General features: G+C 35.7%; 1 protein-coding gene across 18 annotated transcripts in view; it reads left to right on the top strand.

The window, feature by feature from the left end:
• Window positions 1-12,349, top strand: part of LOC137253736 (receptor-type guanylate cyclase Gyc76C-like) — a 205,591-nt gene that overhangs the window by 44,228 nt on the left and 149,014 nt on the right. The window lies entirely within an intron of this gene.

Raw genomic sequence — 12,349 nt, 5'->3', positions numbered from 1 at the left:
ACCTACGACTTCCGAACGACTTGGATAATTGATATTACATTTATTGGCAATTTAGTACCACAAAAAAAAATTTTAAGCTGCGTCCGGTTCCGAGAAACGGGAGTGTCTGCTAGCTTAAGACTCAAGCCAGCAGACACTTCGTGAAAACACGACCTACGACTTCCGAACGACTTGGATAATTGATATTACATTTATTGGCAATTTAATACCGCAAACAAAAATTTAAAGCTGCGTCCGGTTCCGAGAAACGGGAGTGTCTGCTAGCTTAAGACTCAAGCCAGCAGACACTTCGTGAAAACACGACCTACGACTTCCGAACGACTTGGATAATTGATATTACATTTATTGGCAATTTAATACCGCAAAAAAAAATTTAAAGCTGCGTCCGGTTCCGAGAAACGGGAGTGTCTGCTAGCTTAAGACTCAAGCCAGCAGACACTTCGTGAAAACACGACCTACGACTTCCGAACGACTTGGATAATTGACATTACATTTATTGGCAATTTAATACCGCAAACAAATATTTAAAGCTGCGTCCGGTTCCGAGAAACGGGAGTGTCTGCTAGCTTAAGATTCAAGCCAGCAGAGACTTCGTGAAAACACGACCAACGACTTCCGAACGACTTGGATAATTGATATTACATTTATTGGCAATTTAGTACCGCAAAAAAAAATTTTAAGCTGCGTCCGGTTCCGAGAAACGGGAGTGTCTGCTAGCTTAAGACTCAAGCCAGCAGACACTTCGTGAAAACACGACCTACGACTTCCGAACGACTTGGATAATTGATATTACATTTATTGGCAATTTAATACCGCAAAAAAAAATTTAAAGCTGCGTCCGGTTCCGAGAAACAGGAGTGTCTGCTAGCTTAAGACTCAAGCCAGCAGACACTTCGTGAAAACACGACCTACGACTTCCGAACGACTTGGATAATCGATATTACATTTATTGGCAATTTAGTACCGCAAAAAAAAATGTAAAGCTGCGTCCGGTTCCGAGAAACGGGAGTGTCTGCTAGCTTAAGACTCAAGCCAGCAGACACTTCGTGAAAACAAGACCTACGACTTCCGAACGACTTGGATAATTGATATTACATTTATTGGCAATTTAGTACCGCAAAAAAAAATTTAAAGCTGCGTCCGGTTCCGAGAAACGGGAGTGTCTGCTAGCTTAAGTCTCAAGCCAGCAGACACTTCGTGAAAACACGACCTACGACTTCCGAACGACTTGGATAATTGATATTACATTTATTGGCAATTTAATACCGCAAACAAAAATTTAAAGCTGCGTCCGGTTCCGAGAAACGGGAGTGTCTGCTAGCTTAAGATTCAAGCCAGCAGACACTTCGTGAAAACACGACCAACGACTTCCGAACGACTTGGATAATTGATATTACATTTATTGGCAATTTAGTACCGCAAAAAAAATGTTAAGCTGCGTCCGGTTCCGAGAAACGGGAGTGTCTGCTAGCTTAAGACTCAAGCCAGCAGACACTTCGTGAAATCACGACCTACGACTTCCGAAAGACTTGGATAATTGATATTATATTTATTGGCAATTTAGTACCGCAAAAAAAATTTAAAGCTGCGTCCGGTTTCGAGAAACGTGAGTGTCTGCTAGCTTAAGATTCAAGCCAGCAGACACTTCGTGAAAACACGACCTACGACTTCCGAACGACTTGGATATATGATATTACATTTATTGGCAATTTTGTACCGCAAAAAAAAAAGTTAAGCTGCGTCCGGTTCCGAGAAACGGGAGTGTCTGCTAGCTTAAGACTCAAGCCAGCAGACACTTCGTGAAAACACGACCTACGACTTCCGAACGACTTGGATAATTGATATTACAATTATTGGCAATTTAATACCGCAAACAAAAATTTAAAGCTGCGTCCGGTTCCGAGAAACGGGAGTGTCTGCTAGCTTAAGACTCAAGCCAGCAGACACTTCGTGAAAACACGACCTACGACTTCCGAACGACTTGGACAATTGATATTGCATTTATTGGCAATTTAGTACCGCAAAAAAAAATTTAAAGCTGCGTCCGGTTCCGAGAAACGGGAGTGTCTGCTAGCTTAAGATTCAAGCCAGCAGACACTTCGTGAAAACACGACCTACGACTTCCGAACGACTTGGATAATTGATATTACATTTATTGGCAATTTAATACCGCAAACAAAAATTTAAAGCTGCGTCCGGTTCCGAGAAACGGGAGTGTCTGCTAGCTTAAGATTCAAGCCAGCAGACACTTCGTGAAAACACGACCTACGACTTCCGAACGACTTGGATAATTGATATTACAATTATTGGCAATTTAATACCGCAAACAAAAATTTAAAGCTGCGTCCGGTTCCGAGAAACGGGAGTGTCTGCTAGCTTAAGACTCAAGCCAGCAGACACTTCGTGAAAACACGACCTACGACTTCCGAACGACTTGGACAATTGATATTGCATTTATTGGCAATTTAGTACCGCAAAAAAAAATTTAAAGCTGCGTCCGGTTCCGAGAAACGGGGGTGTCTGCTAGCTTAAGACTCTAGTCAGCAGACACTTCTTGACAACACGACGTACAGCTCCCTAACGACTACAATAATTTATACCTTATTGATTGCCTAAATGTTTCGTTGTCCTGAAAAATATTTTCACTATACCAAAAGGAAAAATTAAATTTTATATTTTGGCGACCCTAATAAATATAAATTATAACTTTCGAAAATCAGTGAGTTGCATGTTACTGATTACTCAAAACTTAGGAACACTTAACTTGACTTAGAAGTCTGTTGAATTTTGATTTTCTATGTAAGTTCTAAGTGACGTTTACATTTTGAGATGCCATTTATTTGTTTCCATTTCATTTTGACATACAGATTGACACTTATTGATTATGATGCCAGAGTGTATGCGCTAAGTGGAGTATAATCGGTGCTAAATTGCCAAGTTTACGCCAAGTCAAGTCAAGTCTATGCTAAGTATCAGTAATGGGCCCTTAAGTCTGAAGCCAGCAGACGCTTCGCGAAAACACGTATGAACATGCATGCATACATACATATGTACACATGTACAATGTACATGTTACCGCGCATACAATGATTTAAGTAATGCGTAAATTTAGTTGCATCAATATGTTGATTGTTTTTGTGTTGATGATGTTCGCAACTATAACGGTTTATGAAATACATGTCGGTCTTCTTTCTTTCGAAAATGAGAGAAAAGTTTGTGCATATTTCGTATTTGTATTTTCCCGCTTGCGCGCAGGATTTCTGATAACGGGTACATATGTATGTACATATGTGCTTTAGGGTGTGCCGAGAAAAACAACTTTTCAATTTCCATCCTCTCAAATGTTTCTATTTTATTAAAAACAAAAAACCCTCACCAAAGATGGGTCCTATAACTCCACTCTACAGGGTACGATATTTTTATTTTATTTTCCCATTTCGTTAACATGGGAACAACTATTTTTTGTCCAAACTTGAATTTACTCAACTTTTTACGAAAATCTTTTATGTGCCGTTTTGCCTAGTTTTGATGTCTTGTACAGGTTACAAAAAGTTTTTATGATTTTTTTCTAATCATATCATTTGAAAACACTCTTAATGTATTGCGACCTTAATTACGAATTTATGTTATTATTATATTGTTTTAGTTATGGCTATGTGAATTTATGCTTTATCATTTCAATACACTTTTTAAGTGTGAAATAACTGTTTACACAATTTCGTCAAAGAACACAACTTCAAATGGTCACGACTTTTGGACAAAAATCGTAATTAAGATCTCAATATATTAAAGAGTGTTTATAAATGATATGATTAGAGAAAAAAATCATACAAATTGTTTGAAGCCTGTACAAGACCTTAAAACCCGGCGGTAAATCCGTTTTTCGGGTACCACTTAGGGTGGAGTAATAGGACCAAACTTTGGTGAGGGTTTTATTTTTACATCAAATTGAAACATTTCAGAGGATAGAATTTGGACAAAATTTTTTTTCGAACCACCCTAATATGAACTTTTTCATATGTACCCATTAGCGCAGAAATCCTGCGCGCATGCCATTTGAAACATATCGAAATACAAACTTTTCTCTGATTTTCGAAAAATAGTAGAACGAGATGTATTTTAGAAACCGTTATAGTAGCAAACATATCAGTTTGTGCTAACACATACACAATCAACATATTCATGCAACTAAATTTACTCATTACTCAAATCATTTGTAGTAAGTATGCTCGCTACCTTGAATGTATGTTCCAGCGTTGCCACTCGCGCAATTTTTTTTGTTCCTAAAGTGTATCATTCCTGAAAAAATGTATCAATTCGTTTTAATAGATTGATACATAGTTTTTGAGTCATTTCGTCTGAATTTTACATAATGTGTGAAACAAAATTTTGAAATTAATAATATTTAAAACAAAACATCACCGCACTATTTTGGCTAAACGGATCACACAACTGAATTTTATAAAATTTTACCAACGCTCAGTTTTAAATAAATGTCGCTGTTATAAAGGTTTTTCTATTTAACATATCGAAACGCGTTTATTTAAATGGAATTATTGTTTATACGTTTCTTAATAAACACTACTTATTTGAAACAAAACCAATACCAACAAAATAATTATGTAGAAGAAATACGGTTTTTCTATATATATAATATAGATATAAAGGAAAAAATAAATATCATTCTAAAATTTGATTTACTATAAAACTGCATATTCAAACATTTTTTAGAAATCTTACTGAAAATTTTTAGTTCCCGTGACAGTGACAGAGGTTGAATCTTCCAGAATAAAAATGTATACATTTAAGATTTTTTGTATCTTTGTATCCACTCATTAAAAATGTATTCAAATGTATACAATTGTATCCAAACGGCAACCCTGGCATGCACATTGTACATATCTGTTTTCATATGTACGCACTAGGGTAGATCTCCTGCTATCTCATGCTATTAGAAAATATTGTTTAGGACAACGAAAAATTTTCATAAGTAAATGGTAAAGCCTTAATAGAGTTACTCCTACCCCAGAAAATTTTCAACATTTATAGTGCATGCAAAGAACATAAATGGCAACCCCGTGTATTAGCTGATTTTGAAAAACGCACACAGAATTATTTCTTTCATTTCAATTTTCGTCGCTAAAAATTTGTGAAGTTATGAAAATAAATTGCCACGATCAGCTGGTTAAGCCACACCGCCATTTTTTGCAGGGTAAAAGTGTAACGCTTTTGCGTTGCGAGCAGGCAACAATTACACAAAAGAACGAAATACCCCGCAAAGGCGTTACCTGCTTTTTAGAATAGAAAAAAATATAATCATATGTATTTAATTAGCGAGCTTTGCTCATATTGCTTTATACAATGGTTTTTGTAATTGATATTAGAGAAAAATTGTAAGTTTACAAACGGCGATGGTTACTAGGACATGTTTCTGAATTTCACTTCTTCATCAGCTAGCTTTTCGGGAGCTGAGCGTTGAACTCGAATCTCCAACATTCATATAAGTGCAAGCCTTTAGCTGCTAAGCCATATGAATGTCCCGTTGTTCTCTGTACAATTGGTCTCTAAGAGTTGCCTTTTTGTTTATATTCCTTTTGATCGCAATGTAGGCACATACACTCTGTATGTAGTTTATTCCTAATGGTGTGGATATGATTTTTAGGCGCGCTTTTGAAAGCTTAGTAACATTTGTTCGGATTTTTACATTATTTGTTTTTAATACTTCCGCTGTTACTATTATATCAATAAGATCATATGTATTTAATTAGCGAGCTTTGCTCATATTGCTTTATACAATGGTTTTTGTAATTGACAACACTCAGCTCCCGAAAAGCTAGCTGATGAAGAAGTGAAATTCAGAAACATGTCCTAGTAACCATCGCCGTTTGTAAACTTACAATTTTTCTCTAATATCAATTAGAAAAAAATATATTTACAACTCTTGCGCCGCGTACAAAAATCATAACACTTTTGTCAGAAAAGAAAACGCTATAAGACCGGATCATTAAGTAAACGTCATTAAAGCGTAGGTACACGTCGAATAAAAATTCCCCATGTAATTTGTTAGAGAAAACTAGATTCGCATGATGCACCTCTTAACATTAAAATTAAAACCTGAAATTTTGACAGGCTAAATTTTTCGTTGTCCTAAACAATATTTTCTAATAGCATGAGATAGCAGGAAATCTACCCTAGTGCGTACATATGAAAACAGATATGTACAATGTGCATGCCAGGGTTGCCGTTTGGATACAATTGTATACATTTGAATACATTTTTAATGAGTGGATACAAAGATACAAAAAATCTTAAATGTATACATTTTTATTCTGGAAGATTCAACCTCTGTCACTGTCACGGGAACTAAAAATTTTCAGTAAGATTTCTAAAAAATGTTTGAATATGCAGTTTTATAGTAAATCAAATTTTAGAATGATATTTATTTTTTCCTTTATATCTATATTATATATATAGAAAAACCGTATTTCTTCTACATAATTATTTTGTTGGTATTGGTTTTGTTTCAAATAAGTAGTGTTTATTAAGAAACGTATAAACAATAATTCCATTTAAATAAACGCGTTTCGATATGTTAAATAGAAAAACCTTTATAACAGCGACATTTATTTAAAACTGAGCGTTGGTAAAATTTTATAAAATTCAGTTGTGTGATCCGTTTAGCCAAAATAGTGCGGTGATGTTTTGTTTTAAATATTATTAATTTCAAAATTTTGTTTCACACATTATGTAAAATTCAGACGAAATGACTCAAAAACTATGTATCAATCTATTAAAACGAATTGATAAATTTTTTCAGGAATGATACACTTTAGGAACAAAAAAAATTGCGCGAGTGGCAACGCTGGAACATACATTCAAGGTAGCGAGCATACTTACTACAAATGATTTGAGTAATGAGTAAATTTAGTTGCATGAATATGTTGATTGTGTATGTGTTAGCACAAACTTATATGTTTGCTACTATAACGGTTTCTAAAATACATCTCGTTCTACTATTTTTCGAAAATCAGAGAAAAGTTTGTATTTCGATATGTTTCAAATGGCATGCGCGCAGGATTTCTGCGCTAATGGGTACATATGAAAAAGTTCATATTAGGGTGGTTCGAAAAAAAATTTTGTCCAAATTCTATCCTCTGAAATGTTTCAATTTGATGTAAAAATAAAACCCTCACCAAAGTTTGGTCCTATTACTCCACCCTAAGTGGTACCCGAAAAACGGATTTACCGCCGGGTTTTAAGGTCTTGTACAGGCTTCAAACAATTTGTATGATTTTTTTCTCTAATCATATCATTTATAAACACTCTTTAATATATTGAGATCTTAATTACGATTTTTGTCCAAAAGTCGTGACCATTTGAAGTTGTGTTCTTTGACGAAATTGTGTAAACAGTTATTTCACACTTAAAAAGTGTATTGAAATGATAAAGCATAAATTCACATAGCCATAACTAAAACAATATAATAATAACATAAATTCGTAATTAAGGTCGCAATACATTAAGAGTGTTTTCAAATGATATGATTAGAAAAAAATCATAAAAACTTTTTGTAACCTGTACAAGACATCAAAACTAGGCAAAACGGCACATAAAAGATTTTCGTAAAAAGTTGAGTAAATTCAAGTTTGGACAAAAAATAGTTGTTCCCATGTTAACGAAATGGGAAAATAAAATAAAAATATCGTACCCTGTAGAGTGGAGTTATAGGACCCATCTTTGGTGAGGGTTTTTTGTTTTTAATAAAATAGAAACATTTGAGAGGATGGAAATTGAAAAGTTGTTTTTCTCGGCACACCCTAAAGCACATATGTACATACATATGTACCCGTTATCAGAAATCCTGCGCGCAAGCGGGAAAATACAAATACGAAATATGCACAAACTTTTCTCTCATTTTCGAAAGAAAGAAGACCGACATGTATTTCATAAACCGTTATAGTTGCGAACATCATCAACACAAAAACAATCAACATATTGTTGCAACTAAATTTACGCATTACTTAAATCATTGTATGCGCGGTAACATGTACATTGTACATGTGTACATATGTATGTATGCATGCATGTTCATACGTGTTTTCGCGAAGCGTCTGCTGGCTTCAGACTTAAGGGCCCATTACTGATACTTAGCATAGACTTGACTTGACTTGGCGTAAACTTGGCAATTTAGCACCGATTATACTCCACTTAGCGCATACACTCTGGCATCATAATCAATAAGTGTCAATCTGTATGTCAAAATGAAATGGAAACAAATAAATGGCATCTCAAAATGTAAACGTCACTTAGAACTTACATAGAAAATCAAAATTCAACAGACTTCTAAGTCAAGTTAAGTGTTGCTAAGTTTTGAGTAATCAGTAACATGCAACTCACTGATTTTCGAAAGTTATAATTTATATTTATTAGGGTCGCCAAAATATAAAATTTAATTTTTCCTTTTGGTATAGTGAAAATATTTTTCAGGACAACGAAACATTTAGGCAATCAATAAGGTATAAATTATTGTAGTCGTTAGGGAGCTGTACGTCGTGTTGTCAAGAAGTGTCTGCTGACTAGAGTCTTAAGCTAGCAGACGCCCCCGTTTCTCGGAACCGGACGCAGCTTTAAATTTTTTTTTGCGGTACTAAATTGCCAATAAATGCAATATCAATTGTCCAAGTCGTTCGGAAGTCGTAGGTCGTGTTTTCACGAAGTGTCTGCTGGCTTGAGTCTTAAGCTAGCAGACACTCCCGTTTCTCGGAACCGGACGCAGCTTAAAATTTTTTTTTGCGGTACTAAATTGCCAATAAATGTAATATCAATTATCCAAGTCGTTCGGAAGTCGTAGGACGTGTTTTCACGAAGTGTCTGCTGGCTTGAGTCTTAAGATAGCAGACACTCCCGTTTCTCGGAACCGGACGCAGCTTAAAATGTTTTTTTGCGGTACTAAATTGCCAATAAATGTAATATCAATTATCCAAGTCGTTCGGAAGTCGTAGGTCGTGTTTTCACGAAGTGTCTGCTGGCTTGAGTCTTAAGCTAGCAAACACTCCCGTTTCTCGGAACCGGACGCAGCTTTAAATTTTTTTTTGCGGTACTAAATTGCCAATAAATGTAATATCAATTATCCAATTCGTTCGGAAGTCGTAGGTCGTGTTTTCACGAAGTGTCTGCTGGCTTGAGTCTTAAGCTAGCAGACACTCACGTTTCTCGGAACCGGACGCAGCTTTAAATTTTTTTTTGCGGTACTAAATTGCCAATAAATGTAATATCAATTATCCTAGTCGTTCGGAAGTCGTAGGTCGTGTTTTCACGAAGTGTCTGCTGGCTTGAATCTTAAGCTAGCAGACACTCCAGTTTCTCGGAACCGGACGCAGCTTTAAATTTTTTTTTGCGGTATTAAATTGCCAATAAATGTAATATCAATTATCCAAGTCGTTCGGAAGTCGTAGGTCGTGTTTTCACGAAGTGTCTGCTGGCTTGAGTCTTAAGCTACCAGACACTCCAGTTTCTCGGAACCGGACGCAGCTTTAAATTTTTTTTTGCGGTACTAAATTGCCAATAAATGCAATATCAATTATCCAAGTCGTTCGGAAGTCGTAGGTCGTGTTTTCACGAAGTGTCTGCTGGCTTGAGTCTTAAGCTAGCAGACACTCCCGTTTCTCGGAACCGGACGCAGCTTTAAATTTTTTTTTGCGGTACTAAATTGCCAATAAATGTAATATCAATTATCCAAGTCGTTCGGAAGTCGTAGGTCGTGTTTTCACGAAGTGTCTGCTGGCTTGAGTCTTAAGCTAGCAGACACTCCCGTTTCTCGGAACCGGACGCAGCTTTAAATTTTTTTTTGTGGTATTAAATTGCCAATAAATGAGGTATAAATTATTTAATATATAATATTGTTGTTTGCTATAGTGTGTCTGCCACCTTAATAGGACCTGGATTTTAAGCCGTTGCTAAGACAGGCAGCTTGTTACCGGTGTTAGGACTTAGCCCTACTATGAGGTTGAGTAGCTTAGGCGCTTGCATGTGTGAATTGTGCTTTAGAGCATTCAAAGGGCGCTGCTGCTACGAAGTGATTGATAAGCTAAACTGTGGTGACACAGAGACTCCGATTATACTATGAGAATCTAAAAGAAGCAAGAAGCTGCGACTCGGGTCGAACGGAGCGACGTAGCAGTTACTGACTGTGACGCTAATGTAGATGTAGAAATTCCTATGGACAGATGTCTATCGACACAATGGAGTTAAGTTGATAAAGCTGAACAATATTAGCACCTTGAAATAAATAAAGGAATTTTTGCGAAATATTCAAAGGCAAGGCAAGAATCCTAGGTGAGATGAGGGCTAAGTACGCGCCGAAATGGTTGCATAATCAAAACCGTAATACCGACACGGGATTGAAAGCCATTTCTCATATATGTACATCCATCCTCCTAATAAGCAAAGAGGCTAAAAATGGAAATTGAAGGCTGTCGTAGCCAGAGCAATGAGACGCTTGTTTATTAAAATAGGGTGTAAATTGCCAATTTTTGAAATTTTTTTAAACTTCTATTGGTATGCATAATCCCTTATGTAGTGAAAGAATTGAGATGTCACAGTTTAAGAAGCACTAAACTGAAAGAAAAAGACTGGTAAAATCAACCGAAATACGGGTCAATTCAACCGAAATTTATCTTAATTTTTATCCATTGCAACAAGATGTTGAATCAACTGCGCACAAATCGTTGATTTTTAAATGACCGTTTTAGTAGTCAAATGAACAAAAAAAGTTGTTGCGACAGCTTAAAATGTAAATATGTAAATAAATTTAAGGTGCGATAACCTCCGAAGAGATTTTAGGCCGAACTTCTCTTCCAATTTGCGTCGTGCTCCTTTTTAATTTTTCTTACAAATTGGCGGGACGGGACCTACTTGTTTTATGCCGACTCCGAACGACATCTGCAAGGCAGATGAGTTTTCACTTAGGGCTTTTCATGGCAGATATACACTCGGAGTGCTTGCCAAACACTGCCGAGGGGCGACCCCGCTTAGAAGATTTTCTTCTAATTGAAAAAGCTTGTTTCTAAAATTTTGATGTTGCTTTGCCCGGGGTGTGAACCCAGGGTCTTCGGTGTGGTAGGTGGAGCATGCTACCATCACACCACGGCGGCCGCCATATAAATACGTAAATATGTGAATACATAAATTCGCATGCCTGCTACTATACATACATATGAATATAGAAATGAAAATAGTAGTCACAAAACTGATTCTCAATTCTTTCAGTTGCAGCTCAGCTCATTCTCAATTTCTTCTCTCGCATGTAGTTGCCACACTTGATTGTTTCGAACAAAACTTGTAGTATAAATGTTTGACGTAACATTTTAAAAAGAGAACTTGTAAGTTATAGAAAAGTAAAGAATCAAATTGCAGCAAGGTAATTCACCACTGGAATAACTTTACATGTAATTCGGCAAGTTTAATTTTCGTAACACTTTAAGTTGAAACGATACCAAAACAACTCAAACTTTTATTTTGTCGGAAACATCAACATTAAAAAAGGATGTTTTTTTTATTATCTTATTAGATTCGTTCGAGTGAGTGAAAATTCATAAAAACTTGAACAAAATGTTACTAACTTTGGAAAAATCCTGTTCGTTCAAGCAAAACTTTTGCAACAAGAGGGCGCAATTTTGCATTTCGCTTGGACGAGAAGTTGCAAAATTGTACCCGATAGATAGGTGTCCCAGTATCTAATAATTTTTTGCACAGTAAATTCAAAAAAGGGTTTTTCGTTTTGTATTGATAACTGAAAAAATAGTTTTTTATTATTTTCCCATTTTGTGTGTTTTTTTCAATTTGATGGTTTTCTTATTTTGGTGTTTTTTTTTTAACAAGTGGCACCATCGTCATAAGTACAAAGTAGAGAGCGCAGTGAGCGTAAAATTCTCTTTGAAATTTGCTCATGTATTGACAGTTGATCGCCGTTGAAATGACCTGTAAGTTCAGTTGTGTTAACAGAAAAATCAGTTAGATTGATTAGGAATCTGTCAATTTTACAAAATTTTGTTAACTTAAGAGCGCCAATTTATCTTCTGTTGAAATGACTAAACTAATTTGTTCGCTTGACCAAGAACTTGGTCGAACTAACCATAATTCGATCAATTTCACTGAATCTCCGTTAAGTCAAGAACAACAGAACAGATTTGTTGATTTTACTAGCACCATTTCTTTCAGTGTACTCTCCTTGCTTTACTTTTTCGTTGCGGCGTTTTTGTTCTATTTATATCAGATCACATCTCAGCTATGTAAATATTTATATTTAAATATTGATAGTTTAATATTTTCAAAATATTATTTTGTTGAA

This window comes from Eurosta solidaginis, chromosome 5 (assembly GCF_040869045.1).
Source record: "Eurosta solidaginis isolate ZX-2024a chromosome 5, ASM4086904v1, whole genome shotgun sequence".
NCBI classification, from domain to species: Eukaryota; Metazoa; Arthropoda; class Insecta; order Diptera; family Tephritidae; genus Eurosta; species Eurosta solidaginis.
Note: the sequence above shows the minus strand (reverse complement) of the source record. Positions and strands in the feature narration are given on the sequence as shown.